This window comes from Amblyomma americanum, chromosome 7 (assembly GCF_052857255.1).
Source record: "Amblyomma americanum isolate KBUSLIRL-KWMA chromosome 7, ASM5285725v1, whole genome shotgun sequence".
In the NCBI taxonomy this organism is placed as follows: Eukaryota; Metazoa; Arthropoda; class Arachnida; order Ixodida; family Ixodidae; genus Amblyomma; species Amblyomma americanum.
Genome location: NC_135503.1, coordinates 7,512,671 through 7,538,492, shown reverse-complemented (window position 1 = coordinate 7,538,492; position 25,822 = coordinate 7,512,671).

Below are 25,822 nucleotides of genomic sequence, written 5' to 3'. Positions count from 1 at the left end.
GTGGCTAACCAGCCGGACGTTACTCCGCGTGTCGGATTATCAGCACAGGGGAGGATGGCGACAGTGTGCTGAGGCGCAGCGCTCGTGCTTGGGAGTATTTATCCCTCTCCTGTCCGCTCCTCGTAAAATACTGTATATGTGGGCTAGTTGGTGGGAATCGAACATAATGACACCAGCGAAAAAAAAAACAAATCAAAATGGGAACACAAGACAGCACTGACCAGCGTACGTCCTCTTCTTGTGCTCTATTTTTTTTGTTGTTTTTTCGCTGGCTTTATTATGTTTGCTGTCTTAGGCTAGCTAGTGTAAAGTGGGGCGGTAAATTTAATAGGCAGTTTTTCTCTGCGAGTTCTTATCGGTGCGACATATACGAACGAGCGCTAGCAACATGACAGCGATCGTCTGGAAGCACAGTTATACACTTTAATTCTGGTAAATACCGGTCATCACCAAAACGTTTTTGTGCACATTTTCACAAATACAAAGTGCGAGTGCTCGCAGAGGTAGTTATTGATGCGCGGTTTTGTTTTGCGTAAGCGCAAGCCTGGTAGCTTCAGGGTTTTTCGTAGCTAGTGCGTCGTCCACTTCCACGTAGAGCGTTCGGTGTGCGACAACCGCTGAACGCACGGGCTACCCTCTCTGACTGCAACTCCCTCGAGGCTTCGAGGGTTCTTTAACGTCCCCGATAGCGTCCTTCATTCATTACGGACCCCTCCTCTCTCACAGCCGGTTTCTCAGGAAGCTACTCGTCGGAGGAGACAGGGAAGACGGACGTCGGGCCAGAGATAGCCCGCAGTGTGTACAGTTACGTCTCGCGTGTCCGTCGCTTATTCTCGCCCGAACAAAGTAGTAAATTTACGACTCGTTATCTCGCTGCTCGCTGGGCGTGAACGTGGACGCGCCTGCGCCGCGTAGCTGTAGTCGAAGAGGGAACAGGTTCGGTGGTGCCTGGCATGCTAATTCCGCACACGGCGACGTTTTTATTCACTGACGCACCGGCGAGAAAGCGTTCACGGCGCAGAGCGGCCCGCTGCACTGTTTCTCGCGTGCTGGGCGCCATCTTCGGGCCAACGCTCAAGCGGGACTCCTCCGTACGTGGGACGGGATCGCTTCACGAAGCGATTTGCATGCAGTCGGCGTTTCGACGCGTCGCACGTGGCGCAGTTAAGGAAGAGGCGGTGGGCCGGGCCCAGCGGCCGCACAGGAAATTGCGGCGTCTTGTCGAGGCAGCCGGCTCTCCTTTTAAGTGTTGCAATTTTGATAACGCCGCTGCAGTGCAGAAGCATGGCCCCCTCCCCCGGCCTCTTGTTGTTTATGCTGCGGTGTGTTTCTCTTGCAAACTCTGTATGGCCACAAAATGTTACTTTCGGAGCGAGGATGATAATGCACCATCCGCCTCGGTCTGCCTTTGCCGAGCTCGGAACATCTGGCTGTTCTTGAGCTCGTAAATAATCCAGGATGAGAGGGCTGTCGGGGAAACAGGTTATAATAGGCTGAAGCTCTCGCGTGTGTTTCAGCCTGCAGGAGCTCCGCCTACATGCGTGTGAGTGTATACTCTACGGCAGGTAAGAAGAGTGAATTGCTTCGCATTCGTGAATAATGTGGCGCGATCCTTTAACGTGTTCTCCGGAGTTGACAGCGCTAAACAGCGCAGTTATGATGGAAACAACCTCGAGCGTGCGGAAATGTGACATATCTGAATTAACGTGTAAGACAGCGAATCGCCAGAAAACATTGCTTCGAGGAAGGATTGCGCATCTCATACGCGTTGTCACCAGAAACATCTCTACACATGCCTAAGCGGTTTTGCAAATGTTGCGCTTATTAAAGCGAAAGCTTTACTAGGCTATGTCGGCGGTTTCGTGTCATCAAAACGTGTCCGCAGCCACTGTGGGGAACTAGAAAAAGAGAACGTCTAAAAAGTGATTGCAATCAAAGGAGGATGATGTGAGGATGCGGCGCAAAAAATTTGGGGACGATCGGATGAATAGTTAATTAATTAGAGCCAGAAATGCGCGAAACGTGGCCATGGCCAGGGCAAAAGTGGGGCCAAATTTGAAACGCCGGAAGTGTAGTACCACGTGACCGAAAGTGTGGGCAGAGCCAACGCGTGGCGCCAAATTTGAAAGTTTGGAGCGAAGCATGGTGGGAATTAGACGAATTGCACAAATTCTCAGGCAAATAGGAGCAATTAGAGGCAAAGAGGAGCAAACAGAGGCGACGAGTGCCGAGGAGGCGTCAATGCTTTCGCATTACTCCAATAGGGATTACCGCAGTTACCTCGAATTTTTTTGTTTCTGTCGCTACTTTGGAGAGAGTTATTGTATACCTAATCCAGCCTAAAGCAGTGATGTGCGCATGCGTTATACCACAGGCTTTATCTTTTTATGCAGAGCACTCAACAGGGATGTACTCCTTCTAAGCTAATTACTTTATTTTGCCCCGTTCAGGCCGTTCAACGCTTCAATATATAGTTCAAATGCAGTTACAAGGGCGCTCACAAGGTAAGCATCCTCTCAAGGCATGTTGTCGACTCCAGCACCGATGGAAAACCGAAACTGGGGCCGTGCTATCGATAGCCCCGGCCCTAGTTCATTGCTCTCTCACTGGTGCGGATGTGCTGTACCATCGCTTTGTCCCAGGTGTAGGAAATGTGCGACGTCAAAGCATTGAATCAAAGTTGACGTTTCCTTGTCTCCGAAGCTTTCACTCTCTCCACACATTGCTGTGGTCTGCCGGGAGTCGCATGAGAGCAAGTGGCGCAGCACTTTCGATGCTTCCGGCCGGTCATGCGTCACGACGGCGAGTGTAGGCTGATTTTCCGCGCGCCTCAGGCGCACCAAGACAGCGTCTGGTTGCGGCGCGTCATCGGCACCGTCTTCCGGGGTGGCCAATGGACACCGGAGTTGGAGGACAAAAGAGACACCGTTGAGAATGCTTTTAGCCATGACGCAGCACAGCCAAAGCAACTGCCGCCAACTACGACCAGCATGTGGCCCGCTAAGGTCTGCTCCGAACTACGAGGTGCGGTTGGTCGAACTCATGTCAGCCCTTATAGTTTGTTTGTTTGTTTTGCTACGCGATTTTGACCATACATGTCTGTCTCTTTTCTCCACTAGGAAAGTAAGCGTATGCCGAACTTTAAGTGGCGCAACGCAGAGAGCGCGCCAATGCCACGCAAGATGGCGACGGTTGTAAGGAACGCAGCAGAAAATTGCAAGAGCGGTTTGGGGCTTATAACAAAACCACTCAACCTGCTGCGCGAAACGTGAAATAAACGCAATGCTACCATTCTATAGGCGTCTGTGAAAAAAGCTATGTCCGGCTATGGCCTTTTATGAAAGTCTATACGCACCCAAAGATGTGCTTATTGCGAGCTATTGAAAAGCCTGCGCAACTAAAGCTACAGCTTTGGAACCACACAACTGTTTTTAGCTCTCTATAGAAAATTATATCCGCCTGAAACTACGGCTATAGATGGACATAGGAAACGTTTAAACCTATTTGAGCCAAATACCTATAGCCAGCCATAGGACATTTTTGTAGGGCAGTAATTGTAATCAGTATTAGGCCCGCGGCTAATCTTCGCGGATGCGTAATCTCTAAATACACCACGTTCGCACATGGTTCATCAATTCGAGGTACACACCCTGTACACGTGCGTGCGTGCGTACTTGTGTGCACGAGCGCACACGCTCCCCCGACTCAGTCGTGTCGTAAATGTATGCTGCAGAGATGCCGCCTGCTTCGCTTCTGCCTCGGCCGCCTCAGATAAGTGCGCGGGGCCGATAGATAGCATGCCGGGTCGCGGCTACGGAGAAAGGCGTTCACGCAACGCTTTGGCGGCGCATGCTCACCCCGTTCAGACGCGTTCTTCTTCACACCCGCTGAGTTCGCGACACGCGCGCCTTCGTGCCGGTTGCGCACGGCACGGCTTTCGCCTCAATCAAGGACGCTCTGCTGGTTGGTGCGTATTCGAGCAAAGTGTACAGCCACCACTTCTCTTATTCATCTTCCCGAGACACACAGTACAAATAAACTAATTCATTCATTCATTCATTCATTCATTCATCGAAATTCTCCTGTACCCAGCCGCCCTTCATTGTAAGTACTCTGTAACACCACTGTGCTGAGATTCCGGTGCGCCCCAAGAACTCCAAGTGGTGGTCCAAATTAATCAGCAGCCCTCTCTGATGCGCGCTTAATAGTCGATAGTGCTGCATTGGTGCACTAAATTTATTCGCGATTAACTTCTTGCTGGGGTGTTGGGGCTGCAGCCTTGGCCAGCGCGTCTTGAGATTTGTATAGCTCTTGGAAATGAGTGCGGTTGATTCAGTTAAGCCAACGCACAAGGAGCATACATTTGCAGCGGAAGTATAATTAGCACAAAGTCAAAAGCTTTAGTTTGGAGCGTCAACTCGACATGCTTGCGTAGTACCATGAACTGCGCTTCCCGAGAGGCAGTTCCCAGAGTGCACGAACCATCTTTTACTGGAACTTGAAAATTTCACGTGAAAGCATACACAGTTTTTCTCAAATTCGCCTGAAAACATCTACTGCTGCACGCTATACAATGATGCGTACTTCGCGTGCTTTGCACTTTCCTAAGCAGGTTAAACTTGCTTCCGCTGACTGCCACTAGAACAGGCTTCTCGCGTTTCCTCATTACGGCTTAATTTCCGCCACCCAGCCCATCAGCGCCCGTATACGGAGGTATGCATACCTCTCCCCGATTATACGCAGGGAGAACGCAAAGTTCAACGAACGTGCTATCTCTCTCTCTCATCGTGCACGTTAATTTAGCTACTCCCCGACTACTCCCCGCCGTTCATACCTCTTCTAACTCTGGAATGCGGTTGGTACGGCTGGAAAGAAAGAGCAGTCGGCGACAACGCATGCGGGGAAAACGAATCGCAGCCACACTCGCCTTCTCATCTCGGTTTACTTTCGAGTTATCAGGTGGGGGAATCGCGATGCGCTTTTACTATAACATAACTATACTAAACGTATACACGCCGACTTTCACACGCTGCCTCTATTTCTGGATGATCCTGCGCGCGCACCGATAAGATGTGACATGCAGAGAGGCAGGCCGTTTTCTATATATGTGAATATACACGGAACGACCGCTTTTTCTCAGGCCCTGCATTCAGGCCATCTGGAAATGACACCCCGCGGCTCCGCTTACAGGACACCATAGGCTGTTAAGGATCGCTATTGGAGATTGTCTCGCGCTATCTTCTTGTTTAGTCCATCTGGCCGCCGGTAGCACTTCTTTCTGCCAATGCGAGCATGCGTGCGCCCATTGGCGCCTATCTGGAACATCGCGAAGAGTGATTTTCAAATATTGACTCTGGCACTTTCAATTCTGCTAGCTTTGGAGAGTTACAGCCTTGTGCGCGCTAACTTGGTTACGGCAACGCGTTTTGAGGCGTATTACTTCATACTTTCTTTTTTTTTTACTGTGCTGTCCGTGCGGGTCTTTTGCAACGACGCGGGTTACCTTCGGATATTGAAGAGTAGCGGGCCGATGTAGCAAGCTTGCGACATGCGTGCTCACTCGCAGCGTAGAGCCCGCAGGTGTCTGCTCAAGAGCCCGTACGGCTTTTGCAAGCTCCCGTGATGGAGAAATCTGGATGGCGTAATTCAATATTTGCGGAGCGGGTAGTCATCTGAAGAAGATCAGGTTATAGCGATGTAGAAATGACAACGCTTTGCACGTCGTGTCGATCGCTTCTTATATTTTCACAGTAGAGCGTCTTTGGGACGGATATTTCGACGCGGGAGTATTACCCGATAGTAAGTAGTTATATGTGTGTTTATTGCCGGACAAATTTAGGTCACAAACAGGATTTCTTAATTTCAGACAGGGGTCTCGAATATTGAAGGACGCATCCGTTGGTGATTTCAGCAGACTGCATTAACTATCGTCGTACAATAACTAACATGCAATAACTACCGTAAAAACCACAACAGAAGCGTGCGTATCACTAACGTCAAGCCGTAAAGGTCGGCGGTACACTTGGCCTCACTTTGCTGTGCACTGGTTCAACCTATGACTTCCATCCAAATTTTACGTCACGCTGCAAGTTAGTTGTGTGAATGTTGCTGTCGTATTAGCAAGTAATGTTATCTGAAAAAGAAAACTGAAAAATAGACTGGCGACTTGTACTGGAACGGGCAACAACGAGGTCTGACCAAAAATTTCAGTCAGGAAGAAAAGCAGATAAAAAAGGGGCAAAATGCTGAGGAGGAGACGAAAGGAACATCGTATCCACATCCTCACTGTGGCAGAAAAAAAAATATGGCACTAAAATCATGGATGAATTAGAACTGTATGGTGGAAGGGGGGACGGCGGTCGGTGGGGGAAGGCAGATTTTGGCCTTGGTAACAAGTATTAGTGAGATCTAACAAAAATTTTCTTTGACAGTTCATATAGTACAATCGATCGACAGTTTACAGGCTGTCTCTCGAGACTTTTGCAAGGGAAGCAAAGCAAGGGCGCAAAGGTTAACTCATGCTCAGCTTTCATGGACATTACGATGCCTCGATGTCGACGCCTCCACTGCCATGGCTCATCCAGGCTCGCGTCATTGAATAAGTTGCAATTCAACCACCCTACTGGATATCCTGAATATCACGAACTGGCGCCATCTCTCGGCAGCCAATAGCGAAGACCGCCTAAATGAATGTGAATATTTTAATATGTAATTGAGAGAAAACTAAAGCTCCCTGTGAAATGGTGCGCGTATATATTGATACGCGCTGCAGAACCTGACTTATAATGTGCTTACTGCGCTCGCACCGAACCATTTTTTAGCCCATAGGAAGGCAATGGGGCGCACCATACAACAAAAAATTCCAGCGACAAATTTTGATCCCCGCCGCTTTGCAACAAGTGTCGGCAGCCACAATAGCTAGAAGCGCTTGTCCAGGCCTCCTTGGTTTGTCGTATGCTATGACGTCAGTGCACGAGCGACTGCGTCAGTCTCGTCAGAAGGCGAAGAAGCATCGTCGATTGCCCGAGAAAGCGGTAATTATTGTCTTCAGATGTGTTGCCTCTCTGATCAATCAAACTCAATCGCGGGACAGGGAAATTGTTGCCGTTTCTTTCACCACTACTGCGTTCGCTGTGCGAGATGACGCAAGCGGGCGAATGCGAGAAGTCGCGCTCGGCACCACGGGCACGTTGCTCAGAAACATGGCTGCTGGAGTCTGGGAAGCATCGATCACATCTTGGAGGAAGCAAAAGGAAACAAACCATTAACTATGGCAAACTTTTTGCGGGACGGGGAGCACGTCCATAATCGCGGCGTCCCGGAAGCTGAAACCTGCCGTCGGTTGAGCTGTCACTAGTTTGAGCCCCGCATGCGGAGAAAATCCATGAAGCCGCAGATTGAAAGGCTACAGAGCGCTTCATGCTGGCCTCCTTTCGCAAAATGTCCCATTTACTGGCTCGGCGTCTCGGTCTCCGTCATACCACTGATTACGTCACTGAACATCTTGCAGTTATTCTAAATGCAACACCTATATATTATCAATACATGGCAGCGCGCAAGGCTTCGTAGTACAAAGTATCAAATCGTATGTTTATAAGTTCTCTAAGGGGTTCTTTAAAGGCCAAGAACTTGTTTGAGATTGTTAGAAAGTAGGTACAAGTCTTTGACAAACGTATACAGCCCAAGGGGTCTGCTTCTGAGCCCGGCACTACGGTTTCTCTTGCATACTCAGCGATACCAACCTCACGAAGGTTGGGATATATATATATATATATATATATATATATATATACCAAAAGTGATTTCTGGCAGCTGATTTGGTCAATATAATATAAAATCACCAGCCTTTTTCGAAAAAGGCTGGTCCTCCAGCCGAAACGTCGTGAATTAAATCCTGTTATGTTTCTTCAATTTTTGGTGATTTATATATATATATATATATATATATATATATATATATATATATATATATATATATATATATATATATATATATATATATATATATATATATATATACCAAAAGTGATTTCTGGCAGCTGATTTGGTCAATATAATATAAAATCACCAGCCTTTTTCGAAAAAGGCTGGTCCTCCAGCCGAAACGTCGTGAATTAAATCCTGTTATGTTTCTTCAATTTTTGGTGATATATATATATATATATATATATATATATATATATATATATATATATATATATATATATATATATATATAGAGAGAGAGAGAGAGAGAGAGAGAGAGAGAGACCTATCTTTCTGCCACTCCGTTACCCTTGCATCCCAGCTCAGCCTCCTTGGACTACGCCATCATGGACGGCAAACGCTAATGGAGACAAGCGAGAAGTGGTCAGAGTCCAGAACAGCCTCTTTCCAATTTTCACCCACTCAGGGACGACCGCCGACGGCACATCGCCTGGAACCAAGTGTCTGTTCTACGACGACAGCCGCGCACTGGACTTCCGCCGCAATTAGTCGTATGCCGCACACAAAAACCCCATGCTAGCCAATGAGAAAGAGAATTTCGTTTCCTTGCGGCACCCGTGGTCCCGAAAGTTCCCGGCTGGCTGCATTGCATGAAGTATACAACGTGTGCAACGTGCGCAGTAAATATAATATGTATGTTATGTATGAGAAGTATACATTTGTAGGGCCGTGCAGAGTACGTCACCAATGGGTCTTCTTATTTTCTCCGCGGGTTCGAACCGGCGGCGTGTTTTGTTTCGGTGGCGGCGAAACGCAAAGGCGTCCGTGTGCTGTGTCAGTGTCAGTGCACGTTAAAGATACCCAGGTGGTCGAAATTGTTCCGGAGCCCTCCACTATGGCACCTCTCTCTTTCTTCCTCTCTTCTCTCAGTCCCTCCTTTATCCCTTCCCTTACTGCGCGGTTCAGGTGTCCAACGATATATGAAACAGATACTGCGCCATTTCCTTTCCCAACAACCAATTTTCAATTTTATTTCTCCGCCTTTTCTCCTTTTGAAAATATGACTTGCTACCGTGAACAGCACTGACAGCGTCGGTGCATATTTCTCAGTTAAAAAGCCAGAGCCATCATGTATCTTGACATTTTTTTATGAATATGTATTTTCCTGTCGCCAGCTACTCCAAATTGACGAATCGACCGCAGGCTTGCGGCTTAACAGGAACGCCGCCTTGTCGTCGATGCAGACAATGTGACCAACACGCAATGCGCTCGATCGCCCGCCTCGCGACCCGTTGTCAACGCACGTGCTGCATCATGGACTGCTTCTGCGTCCATGAATGTATTACAGCGTCGCCGCGCCCGTGTGTATCGCTCACTCCATGCATCATTTTCAGTTCTGACGCTCGCATATGTCGCCGGAAAGGCCCTTTTCGCTGTTACACCGGCACCGCACGCGCGCGCGTATATATGGTAGGGCTCGCAGCTTCCTCAGAGCACGCCCCCCACCCCCGAGAACGTTGTCATGGCGCACAGAGACGCAGACGCCGGGGAAGGGGTGTGACAAGGGGGACGCTTTGCCCTCCAGCTGTGCGAACGCAGACGCCATTGTGTCTGCGATGTCGCTCGTCAGCCAAGCCGACGAGGCAGACAGCGAGTCGGCACAGAAAGGAGAGGAGGATTCCAGGAAGCTTGTCTAAAGCAGTCGCCGGGGACGCGAGGAGGACACTCTACGGGTGCAGCACTCAAGGATCTAAAATATAAACAATAAAAATCTAAAGATTGCAGCACCAACTGAAGTAAGCCAGACGCTGCTTGTATAGATCTCGTAATGGGAAGAACTCGTGACGGCTGTCCTGTCCTTGCAACTCCATGTCAAGTAGGATATCGCGGCCATAGTACCGAATACCAGCCGCTAAAATAAAGATTACTTCCGCTTTTGCGGGTACGCGACGTCACATGCCTGTACGCATGACCTGAAACCAGCAGCTTGCGATAACTTAACAATTTCTTGAAATCCACCGTAATAGTCGTTTAGAATGCTGAAATAACGTTTAGGAACAGTCGTACAGAGTTGCAATAGGGGCTACTACCTTCGAAGTGATTTCAGCGAGCGTGGCAGGGCAGAGCTGTTGGAAGCAGCACATTTTACGACGTGACCTCCTGCAGGTACAGCTCAAGTCACAGCAGTCTTGGGTGAGATTACCCTCTCTGTCTTTTTACACCGATAACTTCCCATTCGACTTCCTCTGTGGTATACGCAGTTGCCTCCGCAGCGGACCATAACTGAAAACTCCCATTTTGGCCTGGTCGTCAATGAGAACGTTATCAGATAATCCAAGGATTGGGTGCTCTTATCGAGGGCGGTGGAACACAGCTGAAGTGCTATTATTCTCACCCCCCCAAACACACACCTTCCACTTTCTTTTTCTTCTGGCTCTCTTTCATTTTCTTCTGTAGTGCTAGAAGTAATAGGGCAGCTGAGGCGCACAGTATACCTCGCCATCTTTTTTAACATATGAAATACCTATATTACACGGTTACATCTGCACTATTCCGTACCCGGTCTCTCGTGCACTCTTGCCTGTTCGTCCGCTCAGGCGCACCTGTGCATATCATGCGCACCTGAAGCCCACCTGTTGCACCTGTAGTTGTACAAGGAACGTTGCACCGCTGCACCTGTGTGGACGTCGCGACAGTCGTGACCCGACCCAGCGTCCCTTCTACAGCTAGCACCCTAATACATGGACTCCAGTGGCTGCTCACCGCACGAATACTGGCATAAGCTGGTCTGCATAACAGATGGGATAGCCACGTAATTAGCATTTACACAGAGCTTCAAATAATGCATAGGCGTCTATGTGAACTCAGTTAAAGGAAGCGTGGAGAGAAGGTACGTGCCGCGTAAAGGAATGCCCTGCTGCATTTTGCGTAGTATGTTAACCCATGCGTAGCTCAAAATAGCCTGCGAGATATTCTTTTTGCACGCGGAGAGAACAAACTAAGAAGCGTGAGGCAAACCCTATGACTTCAAGGTGAAGAAGTCATCGTCATCAGTCGAATTCATTCTACTGCAAGACAAAGGCCTCCGCCAATGATATTCAGTCACTCTTGCACGCTGGCTTCATAATGACAATGAATTTCCAAACCTCATGACACCATGGGGTTTTTCCGTGCCCCTGGACACATTTCTCTCAGCGTCGCTACCCACTGTGTCAGTCTATTTAATAAACCACCGTTCACCTGTCCCAAGCATCGCAATGCCCCGGCAAAGTGCACTCTCCCACTTAACTTTATATTATTGTCGTAAACCAGAAATCGTCATCTAGTCGGTGCTACTGCCCCTATCCAGCAGAGCAGTCAGAACTCGAACTCTGAGGGTGATGTACTAGTCTAGTAGCAATATTTCTGAAAGTTTAGCTTGATTTCATGGTTACACAGATAAGAACTCTTGCCAGTGGCGTAACGACTCTGTTCCGTCACGAACAGCTCTAAACTTGTGTGTCGCTTCCGAGGTGGAGAGCTCGAATCCCCTCCTTACCTACCTCACTAAGCAGCAAATTCATGCCACTTTGTAGCGTCTGTGCTTCGCACAAACCTGGAAATGCACCCTTTCTATCGACCGCAGGTCGAACCCACTCCGTCGCTACCGGAACAAGTCGATATTTCGAATCTTGAGCTATAACCTCCGCGCGCTGGATCTGCCGGGCTGCACGTAACTACTGAGCGAGGGTATGCTTTCGAGCAGTAGCACGCTTTCCTCCTGTGCCTCGCAGGGTTCTCATTCTCTTGAAAAACAGCTCGATTCTCGACGACTGCGCGGCTGCTTTGCCGGCAACAACGACAGCATAGCGCACGCTTGGAGGCAGCAAACAAACCCCCCGCCGCCATCACCGCCGCGGTTGTCTCCTGTTTTCGAGCAAAGCCCGCGAGCACTCCGAATGACAGATCACCGAGCACGCGCTGTCTACGTGCTAGCAGCCCGCAGAGCAGCTCCGTTCCACCCCCCGCCGCTTCACGCACAGCAACTCACCGGCTGCATTGCATGAGCCGTAAACGGCTTTCGCGAATTGCTTTCGGCCGTTTTGCACCGGTTGTACCACCGCCTCTGTTTCTCACACTTCCTGCGTTTCCTACTTTTCGTTTTCATTTTTCCATCCAGTTCCTGCCGTCACGTCTTTTATCGCTCTGTGTTAAGTGACAATGCAATCTGTCGGCCCCGCGGCGTATTGAACGTAGAGAGTGTGTGCAATGTTGTGTGTGTGTGCGCGCGCACTTGTGAGCGCTGTTTTTTATTTTTTATTTATCCTGCCTTACGCGCCGCGACAACCGTCACGGTTGATGGTCGGTTTCATGCTGCTCATCAAGTTGCCGTTCGCGTACAGGCATTCGTTCGCAACGGGCTACTCGGTTATGCTGCAGTACAGAGTATGACATGACATAAACAGTTCGTCAAATGCAATATGCGCTAGGGTGATTGACCAGGCTGCGCGGTGGCTCTTCGTAGCTGAATTGGGAGAGGGGCAGACAGACAAACAAAGAACAGACGAACAAAGAACTTTATTGATGGTCCTGAGGAACCGCTTTAGTGTACCTCCCTTTTCAGGGAGTCCCCGTAGCCGTCGCGGGCCGTACCCACGTCGGGGTCGGAAGATTGTGGTCCTCCGCCCTGTCGCAGGCCCTCTGGACAGCCCGTAGTTGCTCTGAGATGTCGCCGCTCTTAAGGGCTGCCTCCCAGTCGGATAGAGCGGTAAGCGATGAGCTGCGTAACGCAGGGCATTGCCACAGCATATGAGATAAAGAGCAGCACGCCAGGGGAACGACCCCGTTTGGAGCATGCGAAAGGCCGACGATTGTGGTCTAGTAAGGGCAGGATGCGGTAGCGGATACGCCCGCCGAGCAAGTTGATAATGTGCCAGGTTTGCCTGGCTTCGGGATGAGTACCACTGAGGCTGTCTTCCAGGAGTCGGGGACGAGGCCCGTTTCCCAGGGGGAACTCGTTAGGCTCGCTTCATGCATCATCACGAAGGAAAGAGGAAGCGCCAAACTTGTCGCTCTCTTTAGGAAGGGGAAGAAGGGATGAAAAGGCAGCAGTAATAATTTTACTGCCCCCCCCCCCCCTTTCGCTGACGATTTTGCCGGGCTGACTATATGACCCCCATACCTTCTGGAACCGCCCACACTTCCACTTTACGGGCCCTTGCCCATTCCCTCTCACATATCGGATATCGAAACACGCGTTTCCTGCGGGCGAACCAACTGCAGTCCGCTGCCCCCGTCTCCCTGCACATCCCGGGGAGGTCAGACACACCAGAGCAAAGCTGCATTTCAAAATCCGAGCTCGGTGTTGCGTTAAGGACATTCTATCCCAATCCGAGGCCTATATATGGGCTGCGTCGCATGCACAGGGCCATCTGAGCGCAGTCTCGACAGCATCCATTCTGCCTGGACATCATCCTCTCTTTCAAAGCGAGGAACGATCGTGTATAGCTTCATTTAGCAAGAAAAAAGTGCGACATGCAGAGAGCAAACTCTTGAGCCATTTTCAAGGCGAACCTTAGCCCTTTTGTGATGTTCGGTGTAGCCAATGTTCACCGAAAGGGCCTGGCAGAAGATAGGTTTGGTTTGGCTTATGCTTTTTAAGTCGCAAAGCGACTCAAGCTATGAGGGACGCCGTAGTGGAGGCCTGCGGATAATTTCGACCACCTGAAGCTCTTTAACATGCACTGACACCACACAGTACACGGGCCTCTAGCATTTCGCCTCCATCGAAATGCGACCGGCGCGGCCGGGATTGAACCAGCGTCTTTCGGGTCAGTAGCTGAGCGCCATGACGACTGAGCCACCGCGGCGGCTCGGGCCTGATAGACGAAGTCGACGAAGAAGATAGTGATTGTATTAAAGAGCACAGAATATATTCGCAGAAGATAACGCCTCGATGGGGCATATGGCCTCACCCGAGAGCTCCCGTGCTAATTCGTAAATAATTTCGTAATAGCATATCATTCGACTATTCCTTTGTACGTTAATGCCTAGCCTTCAAATTTCCACATTCATGCTGCTGCCGAAGACCTCATAAGTGCTAAGAACTCACAGCACCTTAGGTATACGTGCCAAAAAGACAACCAGGTTTTCTTTTTGCCTTCCGTATCCGCGTAGTATATACTATGTCCGAAGGTCCTCGTGAGGGGAGCATTCACCTGTCCACGTGAGCTTTTGCCACGTCGCCTCTGGCCTCTGCACATATTTCCACGGGGACAGCTTCGCGTACGCTGCCAGGCCGGCCCTTACATCTCACTTTCGGCACGTCGCGTTGGCGTGGCCCAGCCGCGCATTCGTGTCTCTGTGGCGGCAACCTTGAAACGTCGCTTGCAGCTGTACACCGCGCTTGCTTAGGCACGCGCCCTGGTCCCCGCTGACGCGAGCCTTCCGTCAAAGTCTGAGTGAAATTGAGACGCCAAGCCGCGCGACTGACGGCAAGTCATTTCGAAGCGTGTCACTATTGCTGTAGCGTATTGCTGCCGGCGTCTGCACAGAGACATACGCTGGTGCAGCTCAGGCCAACAGCCGCTCCTGCCGCCAATGAGATTCGCTGTCGTTTAACGGAAGCTGTAGGCAGCTGCCTCAGAAAGTAAACAAATAAATAAAATAGTTTCTGCGAAATAAGCGCCTGTTACGAACGTGCCAGGGGTTTTTTCACGGCACGTATAGCGAGCTAGGAGTATGCTTCAAAAATTGAGAAGGAAAATGTGGAGATATTGCTCAAAATAAAAGCACCGTCGAGTCACAAGAGTGATTTTTGCGCATGGACCCGGTACGATTGTATTCGATTTCTTTTTTCTTGCTAGTCTCATTCGAGGTAGCCTTTACAGGTTCTTTCAAGCAGGACACACACCCCTTTACCGGTGCTTTCTCACATTCGCATTGTCCACACCCAGATCACCAAGCAACGTGGGCTGGAACGAATTCGAGCTTATTATTACTATGAGGACCAGTTGGGAGTCCACGCGCATCTGTTCAAATGAGTGGGGAGAGCCGTTGAGGGACAGCAGCACCGAGATGCTGCCATTACCAACACCTTGGAAGTTATTTCGGCGAGGATGGCAGGTCATCTCAGTTAAGAAACTCTACAGATAACGACTTTTAATGCGCGGCTCCTCCCGGATAGCGAGACGTGGTATTAGCTTCCCTCCTTAATATCAGACAGGTGAAAAGAAAGAATAACCGTTGACACCTGAATAAGGATACCGAAAAAAAAGAGAGGACACCTTTACTTCAGAAGCAGAAGCAAGAAAGCGCGGAGCGTCCGCTGCACAAGCAAGCCAACTATGAACTATACTATAAACTATATTATACTATGCATTCTCTGAGCCAGGAAAGGGAGATGCGAGATAGCGAGGGCGAACAAGGCCGCACAATCGCCCGTATGCCATCCGACCGTGGAGTGCCATGCTTGTTTTGTAAATAAGCGCGGGCACGGATAGTTACCCGCGGCAGTCACGGATAGCTACTGCGATAGCCACGCGAGGCCAGTCTTCCATGAACGTGAACGCGGCCTCTTCCAGAGCGCATCACAACCCTAGAGCAGAATGAGTCGTCCCGTGCGTGAGTGTTGGCGAGTGCTGAAGTCAGTGAGAACACGACGAAAGCAAGCACTCCCTCACAACTCCACGCTCACAAATGACGGCCAACTTAATTGCGCTTCCAGGGTAGCTAAGCACGCCCAGAAACGTGTCGACATTAAACATACTGGGAGCCAGCTAGCGAATGGTTAGGCGCTCTCATGAATTGCGAAATTCGCGTACAAGTCTTTGCTGACGACTGCAGATTATTACGGCCGTCTGGTGTTTAAGGGCGCGCTTTGAATTTCCAAGTTTCTTTCGAGATCTGCCTTCTTTGACTTTAGCCAAATGAATGCACCCAATGACCCGAGTCATCAAAAATTGCGCAGCTACACATCATTGAAACGCAGGTGACTACAGTGCTCGCACCTGCTGCTTTCGAGGCCAATCATGCCACGTCTTGCGTTACATGCAGTAAACAGAAGCGGAAAAAAAAGAGAGCGACATAACGACACCATATCTACAATATACAACCTTACCCCCACACGAGAGTTATCCGAGCCCAGCTACGCAGACCCAGCCCCAAGTAGGCACTTAAAGACTAGGTCTGGACAAGTGAAAAAAAGGGTCAAGCAAAGACTGTTCATAAGTGAGAGAGAGGGCATCATCATTCCCTAGTTCTATCCCCTCTGTGACCTCAGGAAAAGGAAATATATAATTTATCTTCTCTTATTCGAATGCCAGGTGCTAAAACCTTTGAAAGACATCGCAGGGCCATGCTTTTCAACTCATATGAATAGTAGATCATCCTTGTGGTCAACCAAGATAGGCGCTCAGAGACTTTCTGGGCATTGGCCAGTGGAGTTTAATCCGTGAAGCAAACCAAAACACTTGCGAGCAGAATGGATCGCTAATATGGCCGGAACAAAATTATAGAAATTTCAGCGCTTGCGTGCAGGTCAGATAGGCTATGAGTGTCTCCAGCATCAACCGCAGGTCGACAACCATCTTGAACGATATTCTCCCCCACCTCTCAGGCCCCTAACCCAGCACTCTAAACGAAGAGCATGAGTCTCTTCCTTTTGCGAATGCATGCACCTGTCTCTTATCTCTTGGCATGATGTTCCACTAAGAAGCACCGCGTAATGAAGCATTGAGGGCAAGGGTTATCTTCTTCGTGTCGAATTCAAATGCCATTCTGGGTCCTCAGTACGCAAACAATATAAAGAAAATTCGCAGATGATCAATGCGATTCGTGCAGCAAGGTATGCGTTAGCATCGGTGTTCTCCCCAGATCCAGCAGCCGCTACCGTGACGGGTTACAACCGTGCGATCGAGGTGGCTGATGCAGTCCATCAATCATCGTATGACACGTCGTACCCCTCTCCACTCTTCCCACCTCTCGATTCTGATTGGCGACCGCGCTATTCTCTCGCCACCCGTCACCTTCGACTCTCTCTCCGTCTTCCCTCTCCACTATGCTCCACCCTGAATGTGCTAAGGGTATTTTCCTTTCTCCACTTTTCCTCCTGTCAACCCAGGCTTCACATGCCAACTCCGGACACTTTTTTGCGGAAATGGGCGTTGTAATGCTAACGCTTTAAAACGAAATCCGTCGCTGAGGACAGGCAACAGGACAGGGCTTTCTTCTTTTTCGCCGAAAGGCATCTGCCGTTGCATGCAGCGGAGTGTAAACAGTCTTGCCTCCGCAACTGAGAACTTTTAAGCAAAAAGAACCGAGCGGCATAGCGATTTCACAAGAGCTACGTGGCACGTGCTGTGGTTGCTTCGCTGCATACAAAACATCGTCGTAACGATAACTAAATAAAGCCTGTAATTCGCACTGAAAATGAGGTTGAGGTTTATGTTAGTTGATATTGATTAAAACCCATTTTCCATTCCTGCTAGGTGATCAGTCCATTTTTTTAAGAAGAAATCAGACGGAAATTTATCTTACCCATATCATGCTAGGCACTACATTTCATTAGCAAGGTGATCTCCGTCCTATAGCAGAGCGCTTAGCCCGCGCACGCTGTGGATAAGTGTTTATCTTTGAAAGCAGAAAACCAATACGAGTACAAAGGTCCACTAGCAATGTGTTTGGGTGTTGTGAGCCTCGGCTAGATGCCTCGGGCTATTTTGTTGGCAAAGAAAGCTCGATTTTATCATCAGGTTTAGGGAACGAGGATGACAAATGAATGCAAATGATAAAGGCCGCGACATTGGAAATGGCGGCAAGCTGTCGGAGCATAACATAGCACAGAACTCGGTTAGTTGACACACGTGTTCCATGATATACACAGGCGCAGAAGCTGAGGACAACAGATGAAGTCTAAGACAAATTAAATGAGTAGAGCTTGTGTGTTGTCATGCTGAATGGTTTGACGTCTCTGAAAGATGAAGCGGAAATTCCCCGTTAAACAGCTCTTCCTATCTGAACGGCTTTCAGAATCACCCGAAGTGATTGTGAATAACAAAATAAAAAGAGGAACATGCTTTTCCATGCTATTATTTCCCCTTTGAGAACAATCCTGCCTGTATTGTGCACAGAATCTCATTAACGTTTCGCTGGCCTACCTGTAGTGAAGCAAGAGTATATACGCGCTCTGCAAGGAGAGACACGGCCGGCCAATCTGGCGATAACCATCAGCGCTCAAGCCAGAGGCTATAGACGTGCATATTTCATACCGCGTATACATATACACTCAGCTAGGAGACGGCTGGGTGCCGCTTGAGAGAGGGTTAGGTTAGCTGCCCCTGTTGAGTTACGCTAGCACGCTGCCAGGAGGCGGGTCGCTGCAAGAGGGGGCTCTAGTAAGCCCCTCGGCGAACAGCGTCAGAAACAGCAGCAGCGGAGCAGTCAGGCCGTATAAATATGGATATGCGCCGAGTATCCTGCGACGACTGACCACACCCCCCCTTTTGCGAGTGGAGGCTTGGGGCGCTGGGATAATGAGTCATCCAGGAAAGTTGCATCCCTGTGGGACGGGTCGTTCGCCGGGAAACTGGTCGCTGCTGAACTGCCGCTCGCTCTTTCGGAGAGGGGGAGTTGCATGCAGTGCCGCCGAGGCTCGCGGCACTGCTCGACCAATCAGCGGGCAGAGAGCCTAAGACGTTGTTTCACGCAGCCGCAGTCGCCCGGCCGGCCGCTCATTAAGTGTCTCCTCGGGGGTTGCAAAAGGGGTACAATTCTCACGATTCTCACGCCACGTGATCCATTAGTGGCCATTGAAGACGGGACACGCGCATTCGGATATCGCATCCTGTCTTACCAACTGAGCGAGTAGTCTCGCTCCCTCCCCTCCATCGCCTCCTCTTTCGCTGTATTCTTTTTCTTGTACGGGGCCTTTCGTAATGTCTCCTGTTACCGGGGGGCTGTACACAACTAACGACGCTGGACGTAGGGGTTAAGAGGGAGGGGTGAGGGAGAGGAAGAGGGTGAAGGTCATCGAACGGCCTTGATGACCAAATTGCCCGACCCCGTTCTCACTGGCCCAAGAAAGGGTTGAGGACGGCGGCGCCGGAGCATGGTGCGGGTGATTTCGCGGCAGCAGCAGCAGCATCCTTGGCCGTGAAGCAACCAGAGACGCACAGCCTTCTCCACTTCATTTGCGAGCCAACTACGTGGTCATTTTTTTTTTTCTGGCACCGGGAGGCACTGTTGTGCTGTCTGGGCCGTCCCCTTCCAGGCTGTTGCGTCGGCGACCTGCTTTGCCCGAGTGGTGTGTACGCCAAGCGGTTAATTCACTGAGTGAGCCAGGAAACCAGCTCAGCATGGCTGCCGACGGTCAGCGTCGCACTTAATGCCACGCTTCGGAGTGTCGCCGCTCGATTATTCTTCCCTTCGATAGTCGCTAGCTGGCGCCAGCACAGTTAACGAAGCTCCGATTTTACGTGTGGTTGGGTTGCTTTGAGATGATCCGGTTGCTCGGCATAAACCGTTTTTCTCGCGGGCGCGCAGCTGCTGACGTTCCGTTTCTCAGGCGCAGTGCTGCAGAGTGGTTCTAACGCACTCCGCCAGGAGCCCCAAACATCTTGTCCTTCGCCGTTGTGCGCCAGTTTCGACTCGTGGCGCTATTAAAGCGTCGTGCCGCTGCCTCGACGCTTCTACGTCGGGCTGCTTCTTTATGCCACTCTCGGTATGTCTGCCCGTGCTCGAGCAGCTAAGGGGCTCGTTATGGATGTCCGCGGTGCGGCCATGGCTGAGTTGCTCCGGGTCGGAACACGGCTCGCTTTACGAGGCGCGAGCGGAGCTGACCTCGCCAGGCGCTCTAATGACTGTCCATCCGCGCGCCTAATTACCCGAAAGCGGATCTGCTGCGTGTCTTTCTTCTGCTTCTGTACCAGAAAAAAAGGACACTGCTATCACTAATTAGCCGCGCGCATGACGCGGACCTGTTTGTTTAATACGTCTTGACCGCGGGTTGGCGCAGATCAGAAGCGCGTATACGCACTGCTTTGCTTTCCTTTTGTTCTGTTATTGTGACTACCTAGTGGCCAATTTTCGCTCAAATTTTTGGGCAAAAACGAAAAAAATTACAGTACAAGACCTCAACATAACCTTGGGACGTAAACAGCACATTATTTGGCGCTGGTGATATTTTCGGTGAAAACATATGTAGCCGATAGAAAAGTTGGCCGGAACACTGATCCGCTTCTGCCTTCTCCTGGGTCCGAAGAGGCTGTCTTTTCCTACAGCGATCACGGACAGTCGTCTAACCTATACACTGCCTGAAACACCTATTCAAGTACGCGCGATGCAAAGAGGTGCGCCGAGTGCGCTACCCCCGCTTAGTTCTTGTCGCCCATCTTTTAATGTATAGAACTAGCTGGAGGTCGCATAGTAACACGCACTAACATTTTCGAAGCATATTGTACAGAAGACGTTGATGTATGGTTATCCGTGGCCGCCGTTGGGCGAGGCAGCAAGTGTTCCGTAGCCCGCGAAATGCCGCGAGCAGTTACATCAGCTACGGGGGAGACAGAGGCAGAGTGCTCGCGCCTTTTTTTAGGTGCATTCTTTTCGACTCGGCTGATGCAAGTGGGGCGCCGCGTGTTCTTGGCGTTGCGCCCGAGTCGCGCTGTTACAACCGCGTAATCTCTGATTTAGCGGATGGGCTTCTGAAGCCACCGAGCCTACACGTTAAGCAAGCAAATGTTTGCTTCGTCTTTCTTTTAGCTTTTTGTCATATCTTCTTTGCTTTACAAAAGCCTTATTAACGCAATAGCGTTAAGGCTGCCGTCCTGCAGAAAATCCGGCGGCGTCGGGGTTGTGAGCGAAAAAAATTGGCAGTGGTTTAGCTCGGCTATGCCAGGTTATACGTAGCGAGAAATTGATCTTCGCTTGCCGATAACGCCGCTGAACAGCGACCGGACTCTCCTAGTCGTCACCCATGCGAAACGGCTGTGATATGGCGCCGCCGTGTCACCTCCGCATTTTATACACGCAGCTGTGCATGCGCAGTTATGCGCATAGCTAGCACGTAGAATCCACGTGTGTCATGCGCGGCCCCAGCGGCGAAGGCCGACCAGCTGCTCCTCTCTGGTTGCCGCGCATGCGCACAACCGCTCTTCCACGTGACGTCACGAAGCTCTGATGTCACGCGCGGCGCACCTACTGCTCCTTTCCGGCCGCCGCGCATGCGCCCAACTGGCCTCTCCGGATCACAGCGAAATGCTCGACCGGTAGCCATGTGTAGCTCTCGCTACAAAAACGTCGGAGAAGCAACCTCGGGGTGCCACCTAGGTCACGTGACCTTGTGGCGTCATTGCAACCTGACCACCGGATTGGGAGCAAACTGACCACCGTGGCATGTGGCAGTTTATTTAAAGACTGGTCGCTAGAAGTTGCTCGGGAAGAGCAACATTGGTCGCGCTAGACTCACCGGTGGCAGCACCTGCCATCGCAGGACGCATCGCTTCACCGCTGCACCACTGCGCCAGAATTGTATAAGGACTCCCAGCGATATATGAATGTAAAGTATAGAACGACGAATTTCGTATATATGGACATGAACCCATTAACCCTATCGCGTAATACTCTTAAAAGGCGGTGCTGAATTAGCGTCCCCTACAATTTTTTTTTGTCTTCTGTATAGCGTAAGAAATAGATCAAAACATACACGAAGTTTATCTGCACCGCTAGATAATAAATATACAAGCTATCGGACAGTGATCAAGCAGTAAAAAAAAATCGTGTCTATGGATATCAGGCATAAAACGAAGACAACCTCTCGCGTTGTTCGCTGTCTTGCATCGCTTGCTTTTCGAATCACAGGATAATACATACTTTCCTTCGCATGCGACAAAACAAAGTATGTAATATTCAGCCCCAAAAGAAAACAGCTTATGTGCAACTACCAGTTACAGTTTTGGTACCGCATTATAGAAAATATGTCGTGCGTAAAATTTCTAAGTGTATGGTTCCACGTGGCTCAGTTCACGTAGAGTCCCTCCATGCTGATATATATAGAACGACATGTTTGATCGACATGGTAAAGCATTATACAGTCGAGCCCACTCATAAAAGCTACTGATATAACGAACACTCGCTCATTACGAACGAGTGTGGTGCTGCCGTCAAAATATGCATTAAGGCATTATGGCAACTCGTCTCAGATACAGTGAACAACTGGGGCCGCGCCGCTAGGTTACAGTGAGCGAGGAGACGCCGTGAACTCGCCCACTGAAAAACTAGCGCTTCGAGCTTAGTGCGGAGCCCGAAGAGCGAAGAGGCGTGGCACTGCAACTACAGCTAACCGCCGACCGAGCGCGTGCTGAATACCTATGAGGTAAATAATAAAGTTGAATGGCGCAAGGGAACGAACACAGGAAGACACAGAGACAGAAAGAGCGCCTTTCTGTCCCTGTGTCTTCCTGTGTTCGTTCCCTTGCGCCATTCAACTTTATGATGAACCAACTAGCCCAACAGCAAGTACTTCTGCAACCTATGAGACCAGTGATTGCCTGCATGTGCGCCGGTTGGTTGAAGCCTGCCAAATGGACGCAGAAGCTCGCTGGGCGTAAGACAGTGGCGGCGGAGCGGTTCAACTAACGGCAGCGATTTGAAAAGTTCCAATTTCTTGCTGGCCATGCTGGTCACGTGGTATGTGTCACCTGCCCAGTCGGCTTCAACACTTATGCTGTTACCATGCGCTGGCAGAGCGAGACATCAGACAGTGCAGCTGACGCACTATTTGCGCACGCTACTTTTTGGCTGTAATGATGGGCACGAACATTGGATACAGCGAACGCAACCTGCGTAACCACCAGGTTCAATATAAGTGAGCTCGATTAATTTCAATGAATATAAAAAAAATCCGCTATATTACAGATTCATGCACTCTCGTCCACACTAATTCCGTTCGGTTTTGGGTAACGCCTCCAAAACTAACCTGATGTCACTTTTTAGTCTGCAGAGAAGCGCATTGAAGTCAATTTGTAATCTTGATTTCCTTGCACACACCAAGCCGTTCTTTGATGAGCTTGGCATACTCCCTACAGACTACCTCTTGCTGCATAAATTGTCACTAGATGCATTCCGTTTCAGACACGCTGATTACGCATAGTTTAAGCAGACCTTCGCCGGAAGAGAAGCTCCATATCACCTCATTCATGACACAATTCCAATCCCTCTCATTCATACTAATTAAGGAAAGCCCACCTTACGTAGTGTTGAAAAGTAAACCAGCCAAAAGTTGAGGACTTGGAATAGACGAGGCACACACGAGGCTGGTCCTCGTGTGTGCCTCACTCGCTGTTTTTTGGCTGGTTTACTTTTCCAAGACGATGTACCGACTAACCCAGATTTCAGCCCGGTCTTGCACTTCCAAATATCGACATTAATGAACAAAAATTCTAGTACTCTGGAAAAATTGCGAACCTCTAAATCAACAGAGGGGTTCAAGAAATTTGTTGATGTTTTCTTCACTGTGAGAAATTGATAACTTCCTTGTGTACCTCAATCTCATTTATTTTTTAAGTCGTTGAGCTAAACCCTTGAGATGTTTTGCTGTTTTGGTGCGGTATTATATTTTTAAACACCGTATTACTTGTTATGTTGTTGTTTGCCACAGACTGTACACGTGCTTTGAGGGCTGCAGGGCCTGCGGCCTTTTGCTGTAGCATCTGAGACAACTGTATGTCTCAAAGGAGGAAAAAGAAAGAAAGAGAGAAAAAAGAAACAAATTCCTTTTTGTAAACGGCCCGCGTGGTGCGCTAAGCCTAACTTCCATTTGCTCTTAACAAGGGTTAGTCGATTCGCTCTCGCTTTTCTCCTTGTATTTTTGCAGCCCCCGTCGCAACAAAGTCGCAGGCGGTGCCGTTCCCCGCGCTGACATGAGCAACTAATAAATGCTTCCTTGCATTTTAAAACATATTCCGCAGTGTTCAGGATCCAAAACAAACCAATAGATCTGAAAATAATTTCAAAATGATCCGCTGTACCAAGGAATTCAAAAAGTGTTTGCGCTTCCAAGAAGCGATATAGCGTTGTAGCTATCCTGAGGACATGTATGACACTCCTTCGAGGCGCATTCTTTTGTGAAGGTGATGGAACTTAAAACAGCTTGCGTTTGAAGCTTAGAAAAAAAAAACAAATCTGCATTAAACTGCTTGCGTTACACGACTCATTTTTATTTTTATTTTTCACTAGTACTTGGATCGAGCGAGAGAAAAAACGGGTGCAACGTGCGTCTTTTGAAACAGCCTCGAAATTTGCTTGCATGCTTATGCAGGGGCAGCAATGAGTGGACGTGAGTACGAGTATGAAATGTCGCCAGTGCTACCTCTGCAGCGACTTTCGACGGGACACTAGGCAGGTGCTCACTGCATGAGATCTACACTGGTCACATCTGCGATTCATCTCAAATCGAAGCCCCCCGCGACTTACCCAAAGCACGAATGCATTAAATGACTATAGACACCAAATTCTTGCTTGAGTGTTTGCTTCTTTCAAACGATGCGTTAGACATTCGTATACATGGAGCACTCTGTGGTATTCATATATGACCGCTGAAAAATTTACAACTGAATTTCTTCTTGACGCTGTTTTGGTTTCGGTTTGATCGACCGAACGACGACTGGGACGTCAAGTTGATGTTTTGGTCACGTGATCCACTAGAAAAACTGCAATATAATCGCTGACAGGTCATTTCTTGTGATTCCAGGTCTTTAAAAAGGCTGGATCAAATGTCGTAGTGAATTAAATGTACCAGCTATTGTACTGCACGCTTTCCAGTGGTTCACGTGACCAAAACATCAACTTGACGTCACAGTCGTCATTCGGTCGATGAAACCGAAGCCGAAACAGCATGAGAGAAGAAATTAAATTACAAATTATTTAGCGGTTGTAGGCAACTAACACCCGGCAATCCATGTATTCTAATGTCTATCGCATAGTTTGACAGAAGATAACGCGCAATAAAATTAGGTGTCTATAGTCATCTAAGTTTTTCACGCTCCTTCTACACATCCTGTCGAGCACGGGTACTGACCTGCATCCTGAAGCTCACTACAAGCCAGACCCCTGCCCATATTCTATATCAGTTTCGCTATTCCGTCTTCGTCTTCACTGCCATAGCGACGACGACGCATATCAGATTCCGTGAAAAATGAAATGTGACGTCACCATTTTTAACTGCCAACAGCACATCTTTATTCGCACGTGTTTCAGTTGCACGCTTTGCCGCATACGTAGCAACCAAGGCTAAATATTCTCCTGGGGAATGCAGCTGGTGATGTCACAACTGAAGGCCCCTCGCAATGCGCGTTCCCTGATCCGGGAGAAGAAAGAGAACTGCGCATAATAAAGCAGTCAGCAACATCTGCAGGCGCGGAGACCCGCCGCGCTTACACGTGGCTTTGGTAAGATAGGCTTTATATTCAAAGCTGCTCTCTTGCCAACCGTTTCTGTCTCCTCATAAGCGGTTTTTAACAGCCGAGTAGGGCTTGTTCGCCCTACCGCTCACCGTCTGCGTACGTGGAGTGAGAAAAAAAAAATCAGAGGCTACAGCGTGCCGATGGACTGATCGTCATCACGTGACAAAAAAAGGTCATGTCATACCCCGTTATATAGAAGTCGTCTGCTTTCTTCAGCACGATTATATACATACACAGTTATTCATCGCGTATACGCAGAGTGGGGCGACAACGCGGGGGTTGCGCTATTGTGAATCAAAAGCGACAGACAGGCAGTAACAAAAGCCACAACAAAAAAGAGAGTAAACATGGGTTATAACACGGAGGAGGCCAAAGCCCTTATTTTCTCCGCTTGGCCGCAGCACTGCATCGGTGCCCGACGAGTTGGGGTCCGTGAAACGCTGAGCCGTCGCACGCCT